General features: G+C 39.1%; 1 long non-coding RNA gene across 1 annotated transcript in view; it reads left to right on the top strand.

The window, feature by feature from the left end:
* The first annotated feature begins 22379 nt into the window (after positions 1-22379).
* Positions 22380-27453, top strand: part of LOC138838704 (uncharacterized) — a 31691-nt gene continuing 26617 nt past the window's right edge. The window contains exon 1 of the long non-coding RNA XR_011375726.1: positions 22380-22431. This is a non-coding gene — a long non-coding RNA (uncharacterized lncRNA). The remainder of the gene's footprint in view (positions 22432-27453) is intronic.

Genomic DNA, 27453 nt, shown 5'->3' with positions numbered 1-27453 from the left:
TACTTTACAGAGGGGCTACAATTACATGGGCAGGAAAATGCATACATTTCTTACCAAGCATTGCAGCTTCCTCCTTTGTTTACCCTTCACCTCCCTTCCCAGCCTCCCCCCTCTCCCCACCCAATTATACTCCCCTCCCCCCCACACCGACATTGTAAAGTTGGTTTTGACATGACATTTTGTACTTCTCATTGTTGCAACAGGTCCACCTGAATCCTTAAACGACTTGTTTGTCCCCATCTCCTCCACATGTTATACTGACATCAAATATAGTGAAAGCGGGGGTTACACTGTGGGGGAGGGACATACAAAGCAACAAAGAAAGAATCTTATAAATGCGTTAGAAACACATGCATGAAAGAAACGAAAACATTAAAATACATATATAAGGGTTCATTTTCCTAACATCACATTATCTGACCTTTTCCGCTTGACTCATACCTATACTAGATATTGCAAATAAGGGAAACCATGGGACCTATGCTTCTTTGGGCCTGGCTTACATCACTTAATACAATTTTTTACAAACTTTTCCAGTTCCTAACAAATGGGGCAATGTCATTCTTTCTGATGGAGGCATAGAATTCCATTGTGTATATATACCACATTTTCAAGATCCATTCATCTACTGAGGGGCATCTGGGTTGGTTCCATATCTTAGCTATGGTAAATAATGCTGGGATAAACATAGTTGTGCTGGTAGCTTTAGTGTGGTCTTGTTTGTAAACATTTGGGTAAATGCCCAAAAGTGGGATTGCTGGATCATAGGGGAGATCTATGTGAAGTCTTTTGAGGAACCTCCATACTGCTTTCCAAAGTGGTTGAACAAGTTTACATTCCCACCAACAATGAAGTAAGGTTCCTTTCTGTCCACATCCCCTCCAGCATCTGTTGTTGTTAGAGTTCTTGATTTTTGCTGTTCTAACTGGAGTGAGGTGATATCTCAATGTTGTTTTGATTTGCATTTCTTTTATGGCTGGGGATGTTGAACATTTCTTCATGTGTCTATTGGCCATCCTTCTTTCTTCTTCAGAGAAGCTTCTCTTTAAGTCTTTCGCCCACTTATTTATTGTGCTGTTGTTTCTTTGAGGATTTGTTGTTGGGTGGTTTAATTTTTTGAGTTCCAAGTATATTTTAGATATGAGACCCTTGTCCATTGTATGGCTATGGAAGATCATCTCCCAATCCGTGGGCTTTCTATTGATCTTGCTAGCTATGTCATTTGCCCTGCAGAAGCTCTGCAACCTTATGCAATCCCATTTGTCCAACCATTCTTTGATTTGTTGTGCTTCCGGGTCTCTATTCAGAAAATTTCGGCCTGAGCCGAGGAGACCTAGGGTTTCTCCTATTCCATCCTGTAATGTTTTCAGAGTGTCTGCATTGAGTTCAAGGTCTTTGATTCATTTGGAGATGATTCTGGTGCAGGGTGATATATAAGGATCTAGCTTTAGTTTTCTACATGTAGTTAACCAATTTTGCCAGCACCATTTATTGAAGAGGCTGTCTTTCTTCCATTCTATTGTTTTAGCTTCCTTATCAAAGATTAGATGGCTATAGGTCTGTAGGTTCATTTCTGGGTTTTCAATTCTATTCCATTGGTCCTGAGGTCTGTTCTTATGCCAATACCAAGCTGTTTTGATTACTATGGCTTTATAGTAGAGTTTTAAATTTGGTATTGATATTCCTCCAGCAGTGTTCTTTCCGTTGAGGAGCGTTTTTGCTATTCGGGGTCTTTTTTTGTTCTATATGAATTTTTGGATTGCCTCTTCTATATCCTTGAAGAATGAGGGTGGAATTTTGATAGGTATCGCGTTGAATTTGTAGATAGCCTTGGGAAGTATTGCCATTTTCACGATGTTAATCTTGCCAATCCAGCAGCATGGGAGGTTTTGCCATTTTTTAAGTTCTGTGTTGATTTCCTTTTTTCAGGATTTTAAAGTTTTCATCATAGAGGTCCTTCACTTCTTTGGTTAAGTTAATATCTAGGTATTTTATTTTTTGTGGGGCTATTACAAATGGAGTTGCTTTCCTAATTTCAGCCACACTTTTCTCATTGTTAGCATATAGAAAAGCCATTGATTTTTGGGGGTTAATTTTATAACCTGCTACTTTGCCAAAGTTTTGAATCAGCTTGAGTAATTTGGGAGTGGAGTCTATGGGATTCTTTAAATACAAGATCATGTCATCTGCAAAGAGGGAGAGTTTTATTTCTTCTTTCCCTATTTGCATCCCCTTTATGTCTGCATCTTGTCTTATTGCTGTAGCTAGGCATTCTAATACTAGATTGAAGAGAAGTGGAGAGAGTGGGCATCCTTGTCTTTTTCCTGAGTTAAGAGGAAATGGCTTTAGTTTTTCACCATTGAGTATAATGCTGGCTGTAGGTTTGTCATATACATCCTTTATTGTATTGAGGAATGATCCATGGATTCCTAATTTTTCCAGAACCTTCATCATAAAGGGGTGTTGGATCTTGTCAAATGCTTTTTCTGCATCTATTGAGATAACCATGTGGTTCTTATTCTTGCTCCTGTTGATGTGATGAATAATATTAATTGAATTGCGTATATTGAATCAGCTTTGCATCCCTGAAATGAATCCTGTTTGATCATGGTGTATAATTTTTTGGATGAATTGTTTAAGTCGATTGGCCAAAATTTTGTTGAGAAGTTTTGCATCAATGTTCATCAAAGAAATGGGCCTATAATTCTCTTTCTTTGATGAGTCCTTGCCTGGTTTTGGGATGAGGGTTATGATGGCTTCATAGAATGTGTTCGGTAGTGAGCTTTCTCTTTCAATTGCACTGAAGTGTTGGAGGAATATTGGTGTGAACTCTGCTTTGAAGGCCTTGTAAAATTCCGCTCTAAAACCATCTGGTCCTGGACTTTTCTTACCTGGGAGGTAGGTCTCTTATTGCTGTTTCTATTTCAATGCTTGATATGGGCCTGTTAAGCTGGTTTAACTCATCTTGGTTTAGTTTTGGCATGTCAATATTTGCTAGGAAAAGGTCCATTTCTGTCAAGTTCTCAAACTTATTAGCATAAAGTTTTGTGAAATATTCCCTTATAATGTTCTGAATCTTGGTTGTTTCGGTGGTGATGTTTCAATTCTCATCTCTGAGTTTATTAATTTGGGTGTGTTCTCTCCTTTTTCTGATAAGGTTTGCTAAGGGTCTCACAATTTTGTTAAGTTTTTCGAGGAACCAATTCTTTGTTTTGTTGATTCTTTCTATAGTTTTTTTGGATTCTAATTCATTTAATTCTGATTTAATTTTGATTATTTCTTTCCGTCTACTGGATTGGGGTTTATCTTGCTGCTCTTTTTCAAGGAGGTTTAGATGTGTCATTAAATTGTTAGTTTCAGATCTCTCCAATTTGTTGATGAAGGATCTCAGAGCTATAAACTTGCCTCTGAGTACTGCCTTTGCTGTGTCCCAGAGGAGCTGGTAATTTGTGTGTTCATTTTTGTTGAATAGCATGAACATTTGAATTTCCTTTCTAATCTCTTCCATGACCCACTCATGATTCAGCAGTGTGTTGTTCAGTCTCCATGTGATACCGGACTTTCTTTGGTGGCTTTTTTTGTTGAGTTCTAATTTTATTCCCTTGTGGTCAGAGAGAATGTAAGGTATAACTTCAATGTTTCTGAATTTAGACAAGTTTGCTTTGTGGCCTAAAATGTGGTCTATTTTAGAAAACGTTCCATGTGCTGCTGAGAAGAACGTGTATTCTGATGCTGCTGGGTGAAATGTTCGGTAAATGTCTGTTAAGTCTAGTTGATCTATGCAGCTGTTTAGATCTGCGGTTTCTCTGTTGATTTTTTGCTGAGTTGATCTATCTAGTGGGGAGAGTGGTGTGTTAAAATCCCCAACAATTATTGTCTTTGGATCTATGTGGGATTTGAGGGAAAGTAGTGTTTCTTTGATAAATATGGGTGCTCCATTGTTTGGCGAATAGTTATTTAGAATTGTAATATCCGCCTGAAGGAGAGATCCTTTAATTAGTATGTAGCGACCTTCTTTATCTCTTCTCACGAATTTTAATTTGAAGTCTATTTTATCTGATATTAGGATTGCAACTCCCGCCTGTTTATGAGGGCCGTTTGCTTGGTAGATTTTGTTCCAGCCTTTAACATTGAAAATGTGTTTGTTTTTATGGGCAAGATGTGACTCCTGCAGGCAGCAGATAGAAGGGTCTTGTTTTTTAATCCAACTAGACAGTCTATGTCGCTTAATTGGAGAGTTCAGTCCGTTAACGCTAAGAGGTAGGACTGAGAGGTATTTGGGAGTTCCTGCCATGTTATCCACCTTCTTGGGGGCTGTGAAAACTGGGTTCTTCCTAAGGTTCTTGGATTCTCAGTTTGGGTGCAGTTTCTTGGCCTTTGTTGCAGTCCTGTTGGTTTTCTATGTGTAGGACATCTTTAAGAATCTTTTGTAGGGCTGATTTGGTGGAGATGTATTGTTTCAATTTTTCTTTGCTATGGAAGGTTTTTATTTGGCCTTCAATTATGAAGGAGAGTTTAGCTGAGTACACTATTCTTGGTTGATAGTTGTTTGTTTTTAGGTCATGGCATACCTCATTCCAGGCTCTTCTTGCTTTGATTGTCTCTGCTGAGAAATCTGAGGTGATTCTAATTGGTTTCCCTTTATAGGTGATTACCTTTTTCTCCTTATCAGCTTTAAGGATCTTTTCCTTGGTCTGGGTTGATCCTGTGTGGATTATAATGTGACGGTGGGATGTCCTATTCTGGTCTGGTCTATTTGGGGTTCTAAAAGCTTCTTGTATCTCAATAGGCCTATCTTTTTGCAAGTTTGGGAAGTTCTCTGCTAGGATCCTGTTAAACAAATTTCCTAGACCATTAACTTCTGTTTCTAGGTGCTCCTCTACACCCATTATCCTTAGATTGGGCCTTCTGATGGTGTCTTCCAGGTTTTGGATAGACCTATCATATTTCTTGGACTTGTCTTGGATGGTTGTACGTTCTTTCTCTATAATATCTAGGCTGTCTTCAATCCCTGAGATTCGATCTTCTGCATGGTCTAACCTGCTGTCAAGACTCTCTACTTTGTTTTTTACCTCTTTTCCTTCTAATTGGTCAGCTTTGATGGCTTCAAGTTGTTTGTTGAAGCTCTGTTTTAGGTCTTGTGTGAATTTCTTTACTTCCTTAATTTGGTGTTCAGTGTTTGTTCTCAAATCACTTAGTTGATTGGTTATGGTTTCTTTGGACTCCCATTCCTTCTGTTGGGTTCCATTCAGCATTCCCTTTGTGGTCTCCCTGACTTCCTTCAGCTCTTTGTTAATGGATTCCATGAATGCCTTTAGTGATCTTTGTGTATTCTCTACCTGGTCTCTCAATTCCTGAATTACTCTTTGATTAGCTTCCTCCCGTCTGTGGGATTCCTGCAGTTCTCTTTCTTCCCGTTCGTGGGATTCCTGCAGTTCTCTTTGAGTGTTCTCTGCCTGCTCACGCCATTCCTCCCTTTTTCTTTGAGTATTCTAAATTTGTTCACGCAAATCCTGTATCAGTTTTTGAGTAGCTTCCTCACGCTTATGATATTCCTGTATAACCTTCTGGGATGCCTCCACTCTCCCTATCACGCTCATACAGAGTCCTTTGTACATTGTCAAACTTCTCATTTATCATGTTTGCTATTAGTGTTTGTAGAGCTATTTTGGAACTCTCCTCTGGATTATTCTTTATCTGTTCTAATCCCTGATTATCAAGATTGGGAATTGAGATACCCGAATTTGCCATTTTCCTTGTGTTTTTCCGGCTTACTCGGCCCATTTGAGATGAAGATTGCACCAGTTTTGTGCTAGAACACTATCTTAAGGCAACCATCAACCTAAATTTGCGTTTGTACAGTCAATAGTCTACAGATACAATCTAGTTCAACAGATACATCTATTCAACATCAAACAACTATATGTTAAAGGACTTCGAACCGCAGAAAAGAATTTGGAAAACCAGAAATTATTAGGATTAGGGAGAGATGTGGGTAAAAAATAGGAATAGATTGGTGTGGGGAGGCACAGGGAGAGTTAACTATGTCCTAATCACAATGCAGGAAATGGGTTGGGTAGGATGCAAGTAGAGAGAGAGAAAAAAAGAAGAGACGGAAAGGGGAATGAAGAGAGACCAGAAAAAAAATAGAAACGTAAAAATTAATGTTATTATACAGGTTAAAAGACCGTCTATTTAGAGAGGAATGTGAATATGTTCAGAGAAGGGGAGGGACTTAGAGGAGATGTGAAAAGCTTTAAGGATAGGAAAGGGAGAAGAAAAGTTCAGAAGTTCAGTAGAGCTAGACAAAAAACAAAAAGATAATTAAGAAAGAAAGAAAAAGAGAAAGAAGACAAGAAAAGAAAGGAAAACGCTCATTCACATATTCCTAAAATAAAAATTACAAGATAAGAAAAAAAAATTTACTGGAAAACAATTATTTTTTCAGAAGAGGCAAAAATTAAAGATTAATAAAACTTTTAGAAGGGAAAAAATATATATATCGTAACAAAAAACAAAAAACAAGAAAAAAGAAAAAACAAAAAAAAGAAAAGAAGAAGAAGAAAAAAAGAAAAAAAAGTCTTTTGATTTTTTTTTTTTGGGGGGTGGGGAGGAGTGGGAAGAATCCTGTATCTCCCTTTTGTCTGTAACCAGTCTCTTGTTGGAGTCTCTGGTCAGCTTGAGGTCCTGTGGCTTGATTGGTTTCTTAAGTCGGTTGGTTGGAAGAGGCAGAAAAATGCTCTGCTTTACCCAAGATTTTGAGATCCCCCTCCCAGTTTATTTTTCTCTCAGCGTGATCTGCTTTGCGAATCACAAAAGAGGGGGATGTGTTGATGAGGCTAGGTTCTGGGTAGAGTTGAGGCCTTTCAGCAAACAGTAGCTTTGCCCTGGGGCTATTTTGTGATAAAGCTCACAGCGCCCAGCCTGGAGCCATTCTCAGGGTTTCTGTTTTTCAATTGATTGTGGTGGCTACTAGAGGGAGGGGCAGCCTCTGGCTCTGGTTTCCCAGTGAGGCAAGGCACTCCAATGGCTGGCGCCTGAGCTGGGTGACTTTTCCCTGGATGGAGCTGAGTCTGGCAGGTCACTTCGCCGTTAAGTTCTTGTGACCTGCTAAATGACTCGTTTTATTCCAAGGCCTGAGCTGGAACTAGCAGCTCCTCCGAGCATTGTTGGTATCCAAGATGGAGATCACCGGTGCTGGGTGGGGAGGGGTGGCCTTCCCTCCTCTGCTCCCTGAGAAGGAGTGAGGACGTCGGGCTTGTACTCACACCGAGTCTTGGATCCTGGGTCGTCTCTGGTCTGCAAAGAGCAGGATGAAGATGTCCGCTCCTCTTCGGTTCTTGTTGGTGTTGAGTAGAATCCGCTCGTCCTCTGCGTCTGGCTCCTTCGTCCCGCACTCTCTGTGTCTCAGGTATGACTCCGCGGCGGTGGTCGCCGCTGCGACCCTGCCGCCGCAGCGGCAGCTGATGTGTTTCCTTGGCTTCCCCTCTCTTGTCTAACTCTCTGTCCTGTGATGGCACACTTGGTGTGATTCTCTGGCTTAGGTCTGTTCACTGGAACTCTACAACTGCTTTCTATGCAAGAGCTTGTTCAGATTCCAGCTTCTCCTCCGCCATCTTCCCGGAACTCCCTATGTGACTTAATTGTTGTACTGCACATCCTCAGATAAACCCGTAGTTGACTATTATACCCTATCCCCCATTGTGAACACACTTAATCCACAAATTTATTACTCAAGTCACAACCTCTAACACTTAAACTCCTTAATAGCAGTACTACCTCTTTATACCTATATAATATTTTAAATATTTTTATTTTTAAGTTTTTCACATCTTCATTAAATCCCTCCCCTTCTCTCAATAAATACACGTTCTTATTTAAATAGATTGTTATCGAATCTACATATTTTGATTAATTTCTACCTTTCTATTTTTTCAGGTCTCTTTTCTTTTCCCGTTCCCTTTCTTCTTTTTTTTTTTTTCTCTCTCTCTACTGTCATCCTACCTAACCTATTTCCTGCTTTGAGATTAGGACTTTGTTACCTTGCCCTGAGCCTCCCCACAACAATCTATTCCTATTTTTTATGCACATCTCCCCCTAACTCTAATAATTTCTGGTCTTCCAAATTCTTTCTTGCGGTTCATAGCCCATTAACGTATAGTTGTTTGATGTTGAATAGATGTATCTGTTGAACTAGATTGTATCTGTAGACTATTGACAGTACAAATTCAGACTTGGGCTGATGCTTGCCTTAAGATAGTGTTCTAGCACAAAACTGGTGCTATTTTCATTTGAAAAGGGCAGAGCAAGCAGGAAAAACACAAGAAAAAATGGCAAATCTGGGTATCTCAATTCCCAATCTTGATAATCAGGGAACAGAACAGATAATGAATAATCCAGAGGAGAATTCCCAAATAGCTCTACAAACACTGCTGACAAACATGATAAATCAATAGATTGAAAGCATACAAAGGTCTCTGTATGAGCGTGATGGGGAGAGAGAAGTTTATACAAGAACATCATAAGCCTGAGTTAGCTACTCAAAAACTGACAAAGGATTTGCATGAACAGCTTGAGAATACTCAAAGAGAAAAGCAGGAATGGCGTGAACAGGCTGAGAACACTCAAAGAGAACTACAGGAATTCCACGAATGGGAGGAAGCTAATCAAAGAGTAATACAGGAATTGAGAGAACAGGAAGAGAATACACAAAGATCACTAAAGGCATTCATGGAATCCATTAACAAAGAGCTGAAGAAAGTCAGGGAGACCACAAATGGAATGCTGAATGGAACCCAACAGAAGGAATGGGAGTCCAAGGAAACCATAAGCATTCAACTAAGTGATCTGAGAATAAACACGGAATATCAAATTAAGGAAGTAAAGAAGGTCATACAAGATCTAAAACAAAGCTTCAACAAAGAATTTGAAGCCATCAAAGCTGACTAATTAGAAGGAAAAGAGATAAACAACAAAGTAGAATGACTTGAAAGCAGGTTAGACCATGCAGAAGATCGAATCAAAGGGACTGAAGACAGCCTAGATATTATAGAAAAGAATATACAACCATCCAAGACAAGTCCAAGAAACATGATAAATGTATCCAGCACTTGGAAGATACCATCAGAAGGCCTAATCTAAGGATAATGGGTGTAGAGGAGCACCTAGAAACAGAAGTTAATGGCCTAGGAAATTTGTTTAACCGGATTCTAGCAGAGAACTTCCGACACATGCAAAATGATAGGCCTATTCAGATACAAGAAGCTTTTAGAACTCCAAATAAAACAGAGAAGAATAGCACATTCCACCATCACATTATAATCCACACAGGATCAACTCAGACCAAGGAAAAGATCCTTAAAACTGCAAGGAGAAAAAATTAATCACCTATAAAGGCAAACCAATTAGAATCACCTCAGATTTCTCAGCAGAGGCAATCAAAGAAAGAAGAGCCTGGAAGGATGCATGCCATGTCCTAAAAACAAGCAACTATCAACCAAGAATACTGTACCCAGCTAAACTCTCCTTCACAATTGAAGGCCAAATAAAAACATTCCATAGCAAAGAAAAATTGAAACAATACATCTCCACCAAACCAGCCCTACAAAAGATTCTTAAAGATGTCCTACACATAGAAAACCAACAAAAACACAATAATGGCCAAGAAACTGCACCCAAACTGAGAATCCAAGAACCATAGGAAGAACCCAGTTTTCGCAAACCCCAAGAAGTTGGATAACATGGCAGGAATTCCCAAATACCTCTCAGTACTTTCTCTTAACGTTAACGGACTGAACTCTCCAATTAAGCGACATAGACTGTCTTTTTGGATTGAAAACCAAGACCCTTCTATCTGCTGTCTTCAGGAGTCACATCTTGCCCGTAAAAACAAACACATTTTCAATGTTAAAGGTTGGAACAAAATCTACCAAGCAAACGGCCCCCATAAACAGGCGGGAGTTGCAATCCTAACATCAAATAAAATGGAATTCAAATTAAAATTCGTGAGAAGAGATAAAGAAGGTCGCTACATACTAATTAAGGGATCTCTCTTTCAGAAGGAGAATACAATTCTAAATATCTATTCGCCAAACAATGGAGCACCCAAATTTATCCAAGGAACACTATTTTGCCTCAAATCCCATATAAATCCAAAGACATTAATTGTTGGGGATTTTAACATACCACTCTCCCCACTAGATAGATCAACTTGGCAAAAACTCAACAGAGAAACCGCAGATCAAAACAGCTGCATAGATCAACTAGATTTAACAGATATCTACTGAACATTTCACCCAGCAGCATAAGAATACACGTTTTTCTCAGCAGCACATGGAACATTTTCTAAAATAGATCACATTTTAGGCCACAAAGCAAACTTGCCTAAATTCAGAAACATTGAAGTTATACCTTGCATTTACTCTGACCACAAGGGAACAAAATTAGAACTCAACACCAAAAGCCACCAAAGAAAGTCCGGTATCACATGGAGACTGAACAACACACTGCTGAATCACGAGTGGGTCATGGACGAGATTAGAAAGGAATTTCAAATGTTCATGCTATTCAACAAAAATGAATACACAAATTACCAGCTCCTTGGGACACAGAAAACCAGTATTCAGAGGCAAGTTTATACCTCTGAGCTCCGACATCAACAAATTGGAGAGATTTGGAACCAACAATTTAATGAGACATCTCAACCTCCATGAAAAAGAGCAGCAAGTTAAACCCCAATACGGTAGACAGAAAGAAATAATTAAAATTAAATCAGAATTAAATGATTTAGATTCCAAAAAACTATAGAAAGAATCAACAAAACAAAGAGTTGGTTCTTCGAAAAAATTAACAGAATTGACAGACCCTTAGCAAATCTTATCAGAAAAAGATGAGAACACACCCAAATAAATAAACTCAGATTTGAGAATGGAAACCTCACCACGGAAACAACCAAGATTCAAAATATTATAAGGGAATACTTGTCAAAACTTTATGCTAATAAGTTTGAGAACTTGACAGAAATGGACCTTTTCCTAGCAAATATTGACATGGCAAAACTAAACCAAGGTGAGTTAAACAGGCTTAACAGGCCCATATCAAGCATTGAAATAGAAACAGCAATAAGAGACCTTCCAACTATGTAAAGTCAAGGACCAGATGGTTTTACAGCGGAAATCTTCAAGGACTTCGAAGCAGAGCTCACACCAATACTCCTCCAACTCTTCAATGAAATTGAAATAGAAAGTTCACAACGGAACACATTCTATGAAGCCATCATCACCCTGATCCCAAAACCAGGCAGGCACTCATCAAAGAAAGGGAACTATAGACCCATTTCTTTGATGAACATTGATGCAAAACTTCTCAACAAAATTTTGGCCAACCGACTCCAACAATTCATCCAAAAAGTCAAACACCATGATCAAACAGGATTCATTTCGGGAATGCAAAGCTGGTTCAATATACCCAAATCAATTAATATTATTCATCACATCACCAGGAGCAAGAATAAGAACCACATGGTTATCTCAATAGATGCAGAAAAAGCATTCGACAAGATCCAACACCCATTAGGATGAAGGTTTTGGAAAAATTAGGAATCCATAGAACATTCCTCAATAGAATGAAGGCTGTATATGACAAACCTACAGCCAGCATTATACTTAATGGTGAAAAATTAAAGCCATTTCCTCTCAACTCAGGAACAAGACAAGGATGTCCACTCTCTCCACTTCTCTTCAATCTAGTATTAGAATGGCTAGCTAAAGCAATGACAAGATCCAGACATAAAGGGGATCCAAATAGGGAAAGAAGAAATAAAACTATCCCTCTTTGCAGATGACATGATCTTGTATCTAAAGAATCCCATAGACTCCAGTCCCAAATGACTCAAGCTGATTCAAAACTTTGGCAAAGTAGCAGGTTATAAAATTAACCTCCAATATCAATGGCTTTTCTGTATGCCAACAATGAGAAACGTGTGGCTGAAATTAGGAAAGCAATTCCATTTGTAATAGCCCCACAAAAAATAAAATACCTCGATATTAACTTAACCAAAGAAGTGAAGGACCTCTATGATGAAAAATTTAAAATCCTGAAAAAGAAAATCAACACAGAACTTAAAAAATGGCAAAACCTCCCATGCTTCTAGATTGGAAGATTAACATCGTGAAAATGGCCATATTTCCCAAAACTATCTACAAATTCAATGTGACACCTATCAAAATCCCACCCTCATTCTTCAAGGAAATAGAAGAGGCAATCCAAAAATTCATAAGGAACAATAAAAGACCCCAAATAGCAAAAACGCTCCTCAACGCTAAGAACACTACTGGAGGAATATCAATACCAAATTTCAAACTCTACTATAAAGCCCTAGTAATCAAAACAGCTTGGTATTGGCACAAGAACAGACCTCAGGACCAATGGAATAGAATTGAAAACCCAGAAATGAACCTACAGACCTATAGCCATCTAATCTTAGATAAGGGTGCTAAAAAAATAGAAAGGAACAAAGACAACCTCTTCAGTAAATGGTGATGGCAAAATTGGTTATCTACTTGTAGAAAACTAAAGCTAGATCCTTATATATAGCCCTGCACCAGAAACAACTCCAAATGGATCAAAAACCTCGAAGTCAAAGCAGACACTCTGAAAACATTATGGGATGGATTAGCAGAAACCCTAGGTCTCCTTGTCTCACGCCAAAATTTTCTGAATAGAGACCCGGAAACACAACAAATCAAAGAAAGGTTTGAAAAATGGGATTGCATAAAGTTGCAGAGCTTCTGCATGGCATAGGACATAGCTAGCAAGATTAATAGAAAGCCACGGATTGGGAGAAAATCTTTAATAGCCATACAAAGGACAAGAGTCTCATATCTAAAATATACTTGGAACTCAAAAAATTAAACCCCCAACAACAAATCCTCAAAGAAACAACTGCCCAATAAATAACTCGGAGAAAGACTTAATGAGAAACTTCTCTGAAGAAGAAAGAAGGATGGCCAATATACCCATGAAGAAATGCTCAACATCCTTAGCCATAAAAGAAATGCAAATCAAAACAACATTGAGATACCACCTCATTCCAGTTAGGATGGCAAAAATCAAGAACTCTATCAACAACAGATGCTGGAGGGGATGTGGACAGAAGGGAACCTTACTTCATTGTTGGTGGGAATGTAAACTTGTTCAACCACTTTGGAAAGCAGTATGGAGGTTCCTCAAAATACTTCACATAAAGCTCCCCTATGACCCAGCAATCCCAATTTTCAGCATTTACCCAAATGCTTACAAAGAAGACCACACTAAAGCTTCCAGCTCAACTATGCTTATTGCAGCATTATTTACCATAGCTAAGATATGGAACCAACCCAGATGCCCCTCAATTAATGAATGGATCTTGAAAATGTGGTATATATAAACAATGGAATTCTATGCCTCCATCAGAAAGAATGACATTGCCCCATTTGTTAGGAAATGGATAAACTTGGAAAAAATTATATCAAGTGAAGTAAGCCAGGCCCAAAGAAACACAGGCTCCATGGTTTCCCTTATTTGCAATATTTAGTATTTGTATGAGTCAAGCGGAAAAGGTCAGATAATGTAATGTTAGGAAAATGAACCCTTAGATATGTATTTTAATGTTTTTTTTTCTCTCATGCATGTGTTTCTAACGCATTTATAAGATTATTTCTTTGTTGGTTTGTATGCCCTTCCCCACAGTATAACCCCTGCTTTCACTATATTTTATGTCCGTATAATTTGTGGAGGAGATGGGGAAAAACAAGTCGTTTAAGGATACAGGTGGACCTGTTGTAACAATGAGAAGTACAAGTTATCATGTCCAAAACGAGCTTTACAATGTCGGTTTTGGGGGAGAAGAAGGATTGGGATTGGGGAGGGAGGGGGGAGGCTGGGAAAGGATGTCTAGGGTAAACAAAGGAGGAGGCTGCAATATTTGGTATGAAATGTACACATTATCCTGCCCATGTAATTGTAACCCCTCCATACAATATGTTCACAAATAAAATAAATAAAATTTAAATAAAAATAAAAAAATAAAAAGGTGCGTTTGCTATTTTGTTCAGTCCTGGGGCTTTAAATCAGGCCCTGTACCAGGCCTGACATTATAGTCTTCAAGGATGGTGAGCTTCCCCTTCCCCCTCAGTGCAACAGAGCTATCGAAACCTGAGTTCAAATCCCGTCACTCACAAAAATATTCATCCTGATGTCAGAAGCCAGTTGTTTTAAATGTTTTCATCTCCTGTGTAAGTCCTGAGTCTCAACTAGGAAGGGGAATTCATAGGCAACCCTATAACCATGGGAACAGGTTGTCCTCCATGTCAGCACAGTTAAACCTGTCACCTTACTTAGTAAAATACACAATACCTCCATAAAGTAGAAACAAAATAAGGAGAAATTCACCGAACACAAGATGTTGTACACACACTATGTCAATATAGATCGTATGTTTAAATTATGAATTCATGACTGTAGTGGACCACCCTGGTGATCACTGTCAGATCCTGGGAATGGCCTAGCTCATTAGTAGCTCACAGGTTAGTGTGTTCACCTTGACCTATTGGCCAATTGGTTCTATTAGGCCCTGAGTTAAGATCCCAGCACTACCAACAAGTGAATCGTGGAGTAAGAAGCGAAGTGTAAAACTTGTTTTCCTTTTCTCTGAATATCCTTGGTGATCCTGAGAATCCTGGTATGATGGAGAACATTTCTATAAATCTATATGCTCTGTGAAAGGATGTCATCAATGTAATACATGGAAGGGGTTTCATCATAGTACAATCAATGGTAAATAAATGAATATAACAAAAGATACAAGAACAACCACACCAAACATGTATGGTTGAACATCTATAGGTAAGTAAATATCCTATCTTTACAATGTATATAAATAGTATGTTTCCAGGGCTGGGGCTTGAATTCAGTACTAGTGAACAGGCCTGACTTTTTTATCTTCATCCCCATTGCTGCAGGTTTACCCAGATCCTGAGTTCGAATCCAAAGCCTGGAAGAATAAACAGCATGAATTGCAAGCCAGGGAGCTAATTTTTTTATTTTACTTTTCTCAATACGGCGCTTGAACTCAGGTTATGGCAACTCTGCCTCAGCTTTGATAACCCTAGGCTGGGGTACAGCCACTAGATCTATAGCTCCTCCTGGGATCCTAGACCCCCAGGCCTTGCAGGGAAATCAATGCACAAAAATGGCCATTTTACGTTTTCTTCCTTTGCATGGTGACCATCATGGGTCTGAATGACACTGTTGCAAAGGGTACTTCACCTTGCATTGCTGAAGGCTGCCAGACTATCAGGATTAACAATGGAATGTTGTCAATGTCAGGGTTGAATGAATTGATCATGGATGATGCTTTATAAAATTAGACAGCATCATTTCAGGAGGCTGATTGATTTGATTTAATATTTATGAAGCATTGAAAGAATATTATTACTTAAAGGAATGCAATAAATTCAGGACATTGATTTCATTAATAGTTTAAGAATGGAAACAATTTATTAATTACATTACATTAATTACATTAACTACATTGAGGCACAATTAATACCCAGGAATTGGTAAGAATGTAGTTTATATAACATCTTTGACACTCTATAAAGATATATATTTATTAGCGTACTGCCATCTGCATGTCAATCTTTTCTTATTTTGGTAACCCCTGGGGCTTGATCTGAGGTCCTGGGAACACCCTATCAGCTCAATTTGCCCCAGGATGGCATGCTAACACTCACCCATTCATGAATTGGGCCTTGTAGGCTTGTAGGCCTTGAGTTAAGATGCCAGCACTACCAAAAATGAATCGTGGAGGAAGAAGATGATGGTGACACATGTTTTCCTTTTCTCTGAAAGTTCTGGGTGTAAGGTATGAAGTGGAATACATATGCAGACCTATATCCTGTGTAATCAATGTAATCAATGTTTTATGTTCCATAATAGTCAATAAAATAAATGGTCAATACATGAATAAAACAAAAAATAAAATAACTATACTGAATGCAATATGGAGTCAACCAATGTATATAAATATAAATCATATATGTAAATTCTACATGAATAGGATATTTTCTAGTGGTGAGGATCTATTTTAGGCATAAGGAACAGACCGGAATTTCTTGATTTCAAGGAGGCCAGCTTCCCATTCCCACACAGTGCAACAGAGTTACTAAGACCATGAATTTCAAACCCAGACCTGGCAGAAAAATGGCACCTTTGTAGTATGTGAGGCCCAATTCTTATGTATTTTATTATGTCTAAATTTTATGAATGTGATTGTTTAAATGCTTAATAAAGAATTAACTAAAATCGATCAGTGTCCTATAATATATTGTATATAATTTTATCCTAGAATCATTCAAGAACTGCCCATTCAATCAGGACATACATCACATTCCATTGGTATTCATATGGAAAGGAATGAGTTCCTTAGAATCTCCTGCCATTTGGAGGTGGCAGGACCAGGATTCCAACTGTGGGCTCCAGCTCCCAACACTTCAACCTGGGGATAGGGTACGCACCGGTCTGTCCAAGAATATCAGTAAGACCAATGATTAGGCAGGCACCAGTGGCTCTCAACAGTCCTCCTTGATACTTACAAGGCTATAATGGGAGGATCATGGTCAAAGTCATCCTAGGAAGGAAAGTCCTTGAGACCTCTGTCCAACTTCAGTTCCAACAAAGCCAGAAGCCCAGGGCTCCAGTGTGGAAGGCGAGCCTTGAGCAAAAGCAGCTCACAGACTGTTCCCAGATCCTGAGTTCAAGGTCCGGGTCTGGTAACAAACAGACATACACAACAATCTGTGCAGCCATCCAGCTAAAGCAGGTCACCCTCTTGTCTCCAACTGAATTGGTCCCTGGGAAAAGGGCTGCGGGAGCTGCTGTCTTTTTGACTCCACCCATGCTGCTTGCATCACAGAAATCCAGCCACACCCCCATTATTTCATGGTTCTTTCTGACCAATGGGATACAAGAATGGTGACCACGCCCACATTCTGTGATGCCCAGTAGCACCTGGATTCCCTCTGTTAGTTTACAACATTACCAGCAGTTGAGGAAGGTAGAGGTGGCTGAGTGGTGAGGAAGAGACTCAAGCGACTTTGGATTATAGTAGGAAATTGAGAAGCCTGCCCACACCCTGGCTCCCTCCCCCCTTCCCCAGGTGCAGGATTTCAAACCTCAGGTAAAGGTGCCTACCAGCCCTCCTAAAGCACTGACCTGGTCCCTGGCCCTGGTTCTTTGCTCATGGCCCATCTGTTTGCTATGCCACTGCCATTGATGCTTGCCCCACCTGGAGCAGCCTCCAGCAGCTTTTCCCAGCAGCACAGGTGAGTGGCTGCCCCCAAATCACCACTACCCGAGGTCAGACACCCCTCTGGGGGCACCATGACCCCCTGCTTGTTTCCTCATGCTGGCTCTGAGGAGCCACCTTTCTGTCTTGTGCATTTCTGAAACAGAGACTCAATATATGATTCTGGTTGGACTGGATTGAGGTCCTCCTATCTGGGACAGGTATGCTCTACCGCTCCACCAGACCTGGTCCTCTGTAGTTGGGATGGTAGACATGTAGCACCATGCTCAGTCATCGATTTAGATGGATTATCCCAAACATTTAGTCCACAGCAGCCGATTCTTGACCACAGGTGAAGCTCTGGGTAGGGCCACAACCATCAGACCTCATTCTCTTCACAGGACAGTTTTGAGGAAACAAGGGATTTATACAGAGAGAATCTCTGGAGCATGACTTGGCATGGAGGGAGTGGCCTTTTGAGAAGGTTCTCGGCTATTCTGTTAGCAAATGACAGGAAGATACCTGAAAAGGGCTCAGGTGGGGTCAGTTATTAATCATGCAACAGGTGGGGATTTTGAAACAAAACATGGCTCTCTTTCATCATTACCCTATCCCCATGAGTAAGGGGATGCTTCACTGTGTTGAGTTTTGCATCTGGGGAAACCGAGGCACAGAGAAGTCAGGTGATCTCCTTATCATTTTAACTTCACAGGAAACTCGTCCTGACTTCATTACCATCCTCCCAAGGACAATGGGTGCTATTCAATCCACTTCTTGTGGTAGGAAGTCCACTTCTTGTCAGTTGTGGGGCTTGAACCCTAGGCATGGGCGCTGTTCCTGAGCTCCTCAGCAAAAGGCTAGTGCTCTACCACTTAAGCCCACAGCACCACTTCTGGTTTTCTGGTGGTTCTTTGGAAATAAGAGTCTCAGAGAGGTTCCGGCCGGGGCTGGCTATGAACCATGATCCTCATATATCAGCCTTCTGTGTAGTTAGGATTAGAGTTCTGAGCCACCGCCACCCGACTTAATTGTAATTCTGACTTTTCTCTCTCTTTTCACAAAAACTGGTTGAATGGGTTCTGGAGGAGGGGCCCAGCATTCCCATATGGCTGGAATCCAAGGTGACCCTCTCATTCTGGAGGTGGGCTCTGGGTCACGAGCTGTCTCGCTTAGCCTGTTGAAACAGCTCCCTGAGCTAAGACCCACTGGGCCCTGGCTAGACTGTGAAATTCATTGTCCATCCAGCCTTACTGGACTTATTATATTGTATTGCTTTCTGCATCATTTTCTAGCACCTGGACAAACTTATGATACATACTTACGGAATGAAAATGTAATGCCTTCTTAAGAAATTCTCTTAGGGCTTGGGAATGTGGCTTCATGGTATGGTGATTGCCTAGCATGAATGAAACCCTGGGTTCAATTCCTCTGTAACACATAAAAAAGAAAAACACTGAAAGGAATGCTGTGCCTCAAGTGGTAGAGTGCTAGCCTTGAGAAAAAAAAAAGCTCAGGAATAATTCCCTACCACAGAGTTTAAGCCCCTGAACTGGCAAAAAAATAGTAATTGGAAAATAAAGAAACCATACTTGAAATATATAATTGCTCCTTTCATACTGACACCTGACAATAGCCCCTAATTCATGTATTTTACTTATGTTAGGATACTGTGTTGAAAAAAGGTTTGTTCATTAAGTCACAGCAATTAATGCCAGGAATGTGCTTAGATGTTAGGTGAAGATTAATTCTGGAAATTCAACGATTCCAGGATTTTGTGTCATCACTGCTAATCACAAAGTGAAAATAGTCTAAGTGTGATTTTGAAAACTTTCTGGTCAGTTTTGGCACCAAAAAGGCAGAAGTTAATTAATAGTTGTGACAGAAAATAAGGAATAACTCCAGTTGGAAGGAAAAAATGATAGTAACTAAGTTTACCAGAAACTGGTCTAGAGAACCATTTTTGGTTACTGAAGATCTAGTTGTCAAGTAGGCTTTTCCTCATTGCCTTTAGCATTCTAAATCTCTTAGGCTAGTTCTTAATCTCTGCATGATAAATGTATCTCCTTCTATGCTGTTCTTTCATACCTTATCTCCTTTGTTTTCTAAAAATCTCATTCTTTCTACATTTCTCTATGAACATTTCCTGATACTAAATACACCTATACAGATGTCACAGGATGCTAATGTAAGGGTCCCATAGCTCATGAGTCATTAATGTAACAAAATGGAAAAGGAGGACATATTTACTGCTACCTCAATTTTTCTGAAAATCTACTATGTTATCATTTGGTTAAAAATTCCATTCTTTGTCTACACAGTGTCATTCAGTGCACATATATGCAAATATGAGCTGGGTGTTGGTGGTTTACACCTGTAATCCTAGCTACTCAGGAGGTTAAGACCAGAGGATTGTGGTTCAAAGCAAGCCTTGTCAGGAAAGTCCACGAGACCCTTATCTTCAATTAACCACCAGAAACCCGGAAGTGGTGCTGTAGCTAAAGTGGTAGTGTGCTCAACTTGAACTGAAGAGCTGAGGGACATTGCCCAGGATCAGAATTCAAGCCACACAACCAACAAAAAGTGAAATATGACTTTAAGTTTTCCCAAAAGGAACGACAAGATCAATAATCTTCCCAAGCAAAAAAATTAATTCCAAAATGATTCAGTGCACCTACTTTTGCTGAGTTATGTTATAGAATCTTTGCTGGACATATTCTCTAAAAACAAATCGTTTAGGGATACAGGTGGACCCATTGCAACAATGAGATGTATAAGTCATTATGTTGAAAAACGAACTTTACAACTTTGGTGGGGGGGGAGGATAGGGTGAGGGGAGAGGGGGTATGGGAATGGAAGGGAAGGGGAAACAAAGAAGAGGCAACAATGCTTGATAAGAAATGTGCTCGTTATCTTGCCTGTGTAATTGTAACTCCTGTGTACGGTATTCTCACAATAAAAAAAAGTCAAATACTAGCTTTCCAATAAACATCTAATATTTCTTCTTTGAAGAGACGTCTATACAGTTGATGTCACTTAGCATTACTCCTACGTGGAACACGAAGTATGAGGCCACTCCCTTTCTAAATCATGCTTGCTAATCACGCAACTTTGTAGACAGTAGAATGGAAGCATAATTCTGTTTCCAATGCAAATCAGATATAAGAGCATGGACTTAATTGGAAAAAAAGTCCATCCTGAGAGAGCAGGGATTATACTAGCCATCAACTGGTGGATAAGATCACATTTATTTTCTTTCCTTTACTTATATATTTTTTGTTGGTGGTGGTCTTGGCACTTGAACACAGGGCTGGGATCTGTCCCTCTGCTATTCAGCTCAAGCCTAATGCTCTATACTTGAGCCACAGTGCCACTTTTAATTTTCTTGTAGTTAATTGGAAAAAGAGTCTCTGGGACTTTCCTGTCCAGGCTGGCTTTTAACCCTATCCGAAGATCTCACCACCACCAAGCTTAGGATCACATTTCTAACAGTGTACACTCAGCATATGTAATGTGCATGTTCATCTATCTTTATATAAATTTTTTTTTAATTTAATTTTATTTTATTTGAGAACATACTGTACAGAGGGGCTACAATTACATGGGCAGGATAATGCATACATTTCTTACCAAGCATTGCAGCCTCCTCCTTTTTTTACCCTTCACCTCCCTTCCCCGCCTCCCCCCTCCCCCCACCCAATTATACCTCCCTCCCCCCCCACACCGACATTGTAAAGCTGGTTTTGACATGACATTTTGTACTTCTCATTGTTGCAACAGGTCCACCTGAATCCTTAAACGACTTGTTTGTCCCCATCTCCTCCACATGTTATACTGACATCAAATACAGTGAAAGCGGGGGTTACACTGTGGGGGAGGGACATACAAAGCAACAAAGAAAGAATCTTATAAATGCGTTAGAAACACATGCATGAAAGAAACGAAAACATTAAAATACATATTTAAGGGTTCATTTTCCTAACATCACATTATCTGACCTTTTCCGCTTGACTCATACCTATACTATATATTGCAAATAAGGGAAACCATGGGACCTATGCTTCTTTGGGCCTGGCTTACTTCACTTAATATAATTTTTTCCAAACCTTTCCATTTGTTAAAAATCTATGTTACACCTTAGCCTTTACACTCACAAAATATTTGTAATTTAAAATTTGATACTACTGGAGCAATACAACCTAAGAATGTAAAGTAGTCTGGGAAGTTCAGTTTGCATCCAGCCTGGGCAGAACAGTCTTTGAGAAACTATATATAATTAACCAGCCAAAAGTTGGATTGGAAGAATGGCTCAACTATTGGAATACCAGTCATGAGCAAGGTTGCTGAATAAGATGTTGAGGCTTTACATACATACATGCAATCATACACATATATACAGAGGCACTTATATGTGCACAAATACACATATGAAGCAACTCTCAGAATATGTGGAAAAGTTAGAAAACAATAGAAAATATGTCCTGAGTAAGACTAGAATCAATTGATAATTTTTAATGTTAGAAAATCCTCAAGTGAACTTTCTTCAAAAAAGTTTAAGAATACTACATAGATAGGGACCAGAGATAGTAAGAGAGTCAAGTATTCATTATTAAAGGGATCAGATCCATGGAGGAATGAATCAGAGTCTCCTGCAGGTTCATCTGAAAATATTCATATCCTGTGTCAAATGTTAGAACATCTTTGAAGAGTACATGAACACTCTCAGCAGTGCAGTGGATAATATTACTGGAGAAGTTCAGAATTGCTAGTCTGTATCTAGATTAAATAAACCAAGAATCTATGGAGGGGCAATGTGATACAAGGCTAGAATTCTAGCACTGAGATTAAGATAGGAGATTAGATAGTGGAATTACACAGTGATACCTTCCCTGGACCAGGTAGTATACTTTTGTCTTAATAAAATAAACCAAACAAGAAAGGAATACAAAGTTGGACGTTTGGGCTAATTTTGTCATTATGTTTTGAGAAGTCAAGTTTCCTATTGAAGTGCAACTCATATATAATCCTCAGTTGTGTTTTAAATGCACTCTTCATTACAGAACCTTAGATGCAAAATGGATCATGATTCCCATCCAAAATTTGAAAAAGTAAGTAATCATCACTCTGTTTGATTCCAAGGAAAGGATGAAGGATTACAAAAACTTAAGCCTGGGGAAATAGCAAAGTTAATCTAATGAAGGACTATGTAGATCTTGCTAAATTGGAGTTTAGATTTAAAATAAATACTTCGGTTTTGTTTGTAATTTCATATTCTATAAGATACTTACAAAATTCTTTTTAAGTACAGTGTTTAATTGACAAATTTACAAATGTTTCTTGCATTCTATTTGCCTAGAATATTCTTTCATAAGAGTTATAATTAGAACTCAGCTAATAGATAATTACAACACTTCATGTATAAAATGATAATGTGAATAATGTAGAGAGAGTTGCCAACAAATGGATGATATTAATTTATAAATTTAGAAAAAGGGCAATGTTTTTTTTGGTCCGGTAGTGGGGCCTGATCTCTGGGCCTGGGTGCTATCCCTCAGCTCTTCAGCTCAAGGCTAGCCCTCTACCACTTGAGCCACAGCACCACTTCCGGTATTTTTCATTTCCCTTATGTGGTGCTGAGGAATTGAACCCAGGGCCTCAGGCATGCAAGGCAAGCGCTCTGCCACTGAGCCACCTTCCCAGCCCGAAAAAGGGCAATTTTTTGAGGCTTTGGTATAACATGGTATGAAGAGAATAATTGTGTGACATCTTCTTTCTTCTAACTGTATGTAACACAGGAAGAAATTTCCCTTAATTACTTCCTCTGTATACAGTGAGAAAAATGCTAGGTTTGGGATTTGTTTTTATTTTTGTTTTTGTTTTATTGGTTTGTCCTAGGGCTTGAACTCTGGGACTGGACACTCTCTCTGAGCCTGTTTATTCTCAAGGCGTGTGCCCTACTATTTCAACCTCAGCTCACTTGTGTCTGTCTTTTGCTGAGAAGTTTATTGGAGATAAGAATCTAGGGAACCTTCCTGCCCGAGTGGGTTTTTGTCAACATCTATTGCGTTGGGGTCCCTGGGTAAGGGTAACGAAATCACCAAGACATAAGGGATGCAGAGTGCAAACAGCAATTGCCACTGAATGCTGTGCTTTATTGTCAGTGGTATTTAAAGACAAGCAAGCATGATCTTTGCCAAGATTTGGTCAGAAGACATTCACACAAAAATTTCAACAGATACATTTTTACTTGACCTATGAGACAATGTCTTGGTATTTTATTATCTAACCTATTTTAGAGCAAGCTCAAACCACTTCTTCAATATCAGGAAAATGCTTGACCAGCTGATTATCTATGCTTAAGCAAGCAGAAGAGCTACTTCCTCAGCTCCCAGGAGTCTGTGACATGTGTTTTGAGACAGGGAGAGAGAAAATTTTCCCTCTCTAGCCCGGCATCCAAGAGGTTTCTTAATACTCAAACACAGCCCTCGGATAATCCTGAGGCCAGAGCCTGCATCATTCTGCCCCTTTAACATAGACCCTGAGTCTTCACAACTTTATTCTTTTTTCTTTTTTTTTTTTAAAGAATAGCTTTCCACAGCGTTATCATAGACGCTTGCATTGGTTTCATAAAAATCAAATATAACAGTACAAGTGCAAACAAAATAAAAACAATCATGATTCCCATACTACTAGTAGTATTTAAAATGCTATGTTGTATTTCTTTCGGATCCAACCCTTCCGATTGTTTAATAAATGCATCAGCAATATTAGAAGCATCATCATTTGTAAATTGTTTACCAAAAATATCATGTACATTAAATTATAACTGAGCAATCAATTGAGCAGCTGTAGAATTTCCAGATAAATACTACTGTATTACATTCTAATCATGTATAGATTTATTATATTTTATATTAGTAATGCAAAAGGTAGTAAAATTCCAATCACATTTTAATAATAACTGTTTTTCCACAACCAATAACATTTTTCCTAACCATCCCACTGTCTGTTTAAGAATATTAATCTGGGGCTGGGAAGGTGGCTCAGTGGTAGAGCGCTTGCCTTGCATGCTCGAGGCCCTGGGTTCGATTCCTCAGCACCACATAAGCAAAATGAAAAAAGCCGGAAGTGGCACTGTGGCTCAAGTGGTAGAGCGCTAGCCTTGAGCTGAAGAGCTGAGGGACAGTGCCCAGGCCCAGAGTTCAGGCCGCACGACCGGACCCAAAAAAAAAAAAAAGAATATTAATCTGTGTTTATATTAGAGCATCAATTTCTACCTGTGAGACCCACAATTCATGTGAATCCCAGTGCCATTCTTCCACAAAGTGCTTAGTTTGTAAGGAAGTGTATAGGGCAATTCCAGACACTGCAGCAACAGTGGTAATAGCAATTAAGTTTAAGATCACATATAATGGCTCCAATCATACGCTTTGTACGTTTTAGTAGTTTGGTAAAAAAATTCAATAACAACACTATCCAAAGGATTTTGGGACCATTCTCTTCCTAATTTAACAGGTAGCCAAATATGAGTTCTTTGTTGTAATATCATAGTACTATTACTGTCATTAAAATTAAGAGAGGAATTAATGCAAGAATACAGGCGACAAGCTACAGCAATAAGACAAGATGCAGAAAGAAAGGGGATCCAAATAGGGAAAGAAGTAAAAAAACTCTCCCTCTTTGCAGATGACATGATCTTGTATTTAAAGAATCCCATAGACTCCAGTCCCAAATGACACAAGCTGATTCAAAACTTTGGCAAAGTAGCAGGTTATAAAGTTAACCCCCCAAAATCAATGGCTTTTCTGTATGCCAACAATGAGAAACGTGTGGCTGAAATTAGGAAAGCAACTCCATTTGTAATAGCCCCATAAAAAATAAAATACCTAGGAATTAACTTAAACAAAGAAGTGAAGGACCTCTATGATGAAAACTTTAAAATCTTGAAAAAGGAAATCAACACAGAACTTAAAAAATGGCAAAACATCCCATGCTCCTGGATTGGAAAGATTAACATCGTGATAATGGCAATACTTCCCAAGGCTATCTACATATTCAATGCACTAACTATCAAAATTCCACCCTCATTCTTCAAGGAAATAGAAGAGGCAATCCAAAAATTCATATGGAACAAAAAAAGACCCCGAATAGCAAAAACGCTCCTCAACGGAAAGAACACTTCTGGAGGAATATCAATACCAAATTTCAAACTCTACTATAAAGCCATAGTAATCAAAACAGCTTGGTATTGGCATAAGAACAGACCTCAGGACCAATGGAATAGAATTGGAATCCCAGAAATGAACCTACAGACCTATAGCCATCTAATCTTAGATAAGGGAGCTAAAACAATAGAATGGAAGAAAGACAGCCCTTCAGTAAATGGTGCTGGCAAAATTGGTTAACTACATGTAGAAAACTAAAGCTAGATCCTTATATATCACCCTGCACCAGAATCAACTCCAAATGGATCAAAGAACTTGAAGTCAAAGCAGACACTCTGAAAACATTACAGGACGGAATAGGAGAAACCCTAGGTCTCCCTGGCTCAGGCTGAAATTTTCTTAATAAAGACCTGGAAACACAACAAATCAAAGAAAGTTTGGACAAATGGAATTGCATAAAGTTGAGGAGCTTCTGCAGAGCAAATGACATAGCTAGCAAGATCAAGAGAAAGCCCACCGATTGGGAGAAGATCTTTACTAGCCATACAACGGACAAGGGTCTCATATCTAAAATATACTTGGAACTCAAAAAATTAAACCACCCAACAACAAATCCTCAAAGAAACAACTGCCCAATAAATAAGTGGGCGAAAGACTTAAAGAGAAACTTCTCTGAAGAAGAAAGAAGGATGGCCAATAGACACATGAAGAAATGTTCAACATCCTTAGCCATAAAAGAAATGCAAATCAAAACAACATTGAGATATCACCTCACTCCAGTTAGAACGGCAAAAAATCAAGAACTCTAACAACAACAGATGCTGGAGGGGATGTGGACAGAAAGGAACCTTACTTCATTGTTGGTGGGAATGTAAACTTGTTCAACCACTTTGGAAATCAGTATGGAGGTTCCTCAAAAGACTTCACATAAAGCTCCCCTATGACCCAGCAATCCCACTTTTGGGCATTTACCCAAATGTTTACAAACAAGACCACACTAAAGCTACCAGCACAACTATGTTTGTTGCAGCATTATTTACCATAGCTAAGATATGGAACCAACCCAGATTCCCCTCAGTAGATGAATGGATCAAGAAAATGTGGTATATATACACAATGGAATTCTATGCCTCCATCAGAAAGAATGACATTGCCCCATTTGTTATGAAATGGATAAACTTGGAAAAAATTATATTAAGTGAAGTAAGCCAGGCCCAAAGAAACATAGGTCCGATGGTTTCCCTTATTTGCAATATCTAGTATATTTATGAGTCAAGCAGATAATGTGATGTCAGGAAAATGAACCCTTATATATGTATTTTAATGTTTTTTTTCTTTCATGCATGTGTTTCTAATGCATTTAGAAGATTATCTCTTTGTTGCTTTGTATGTCCCTCCCCCACAGTATAACCCCTGCTTTCACTATATTTGATGTCAGTATAACTTGTGGAGGAGATGGGGAAAACCCAGTTTTTTAAGGATACAGGTGGACCTGTTGCAACAATGAGAAGTACAAGTTGTCATGTCCAAAATGAGCTTTACAACATCGGTGCAGGGGGGGGGGAGAGGGGAAAGAGAAGGATTAGGATGGGGGGGAGGGGAGGCTGGGAAGTGATGTGAAGGGTAAACAAAGGAGGAGGCTGCAATGCTTGGTAAGAAATATATGCATTATCCTGCTCATGCAATTGTAACCCCTCTGTACAGTATGTTCACAAATAAAATAAAATAAAATTATAAAAAAAAGAATACAGGCGACAATTAAAACAAAAAATAGTAGGAGAAAATGTAAAATTTACCACTAAAAATACATAAGGCAGAGGTACACAAGCAGTAACATCATAAGATTTGTACAAAGTAAAATTATAAGTGGATGCAGAGTTCGACGTCCCTGAAAACTATCCATTTGATAGCATCACGGGTTTCAGCACTGCTCTGACCTTCCAAATTGAGTCTGAAAACAGTGAG

The sequence above is a fragment of the Dipodomys merriami genome, unplaced genomic scaffold (genome assembly GCF_024711535.1).
Source record: "Dipodomys merriami isolate MVZ:Mamm:240054 unplaced genomic scaffold, mDipMer1.0.p SCAF_289, whole genome shotgun sequence".
In the NCBI taxonomy this organism is placed as follows: Eukaryota; Metazoa; Chordata; class Mammalia; order Rodentia; family Heteromyidae; genus Dipodomys; species Dipodomys merriami.
The sequence above is the reverse complement of the archived record's forward strand: the minus strand, read 5'-3'. Positions and strand labels throughout refer to the sequence as shown.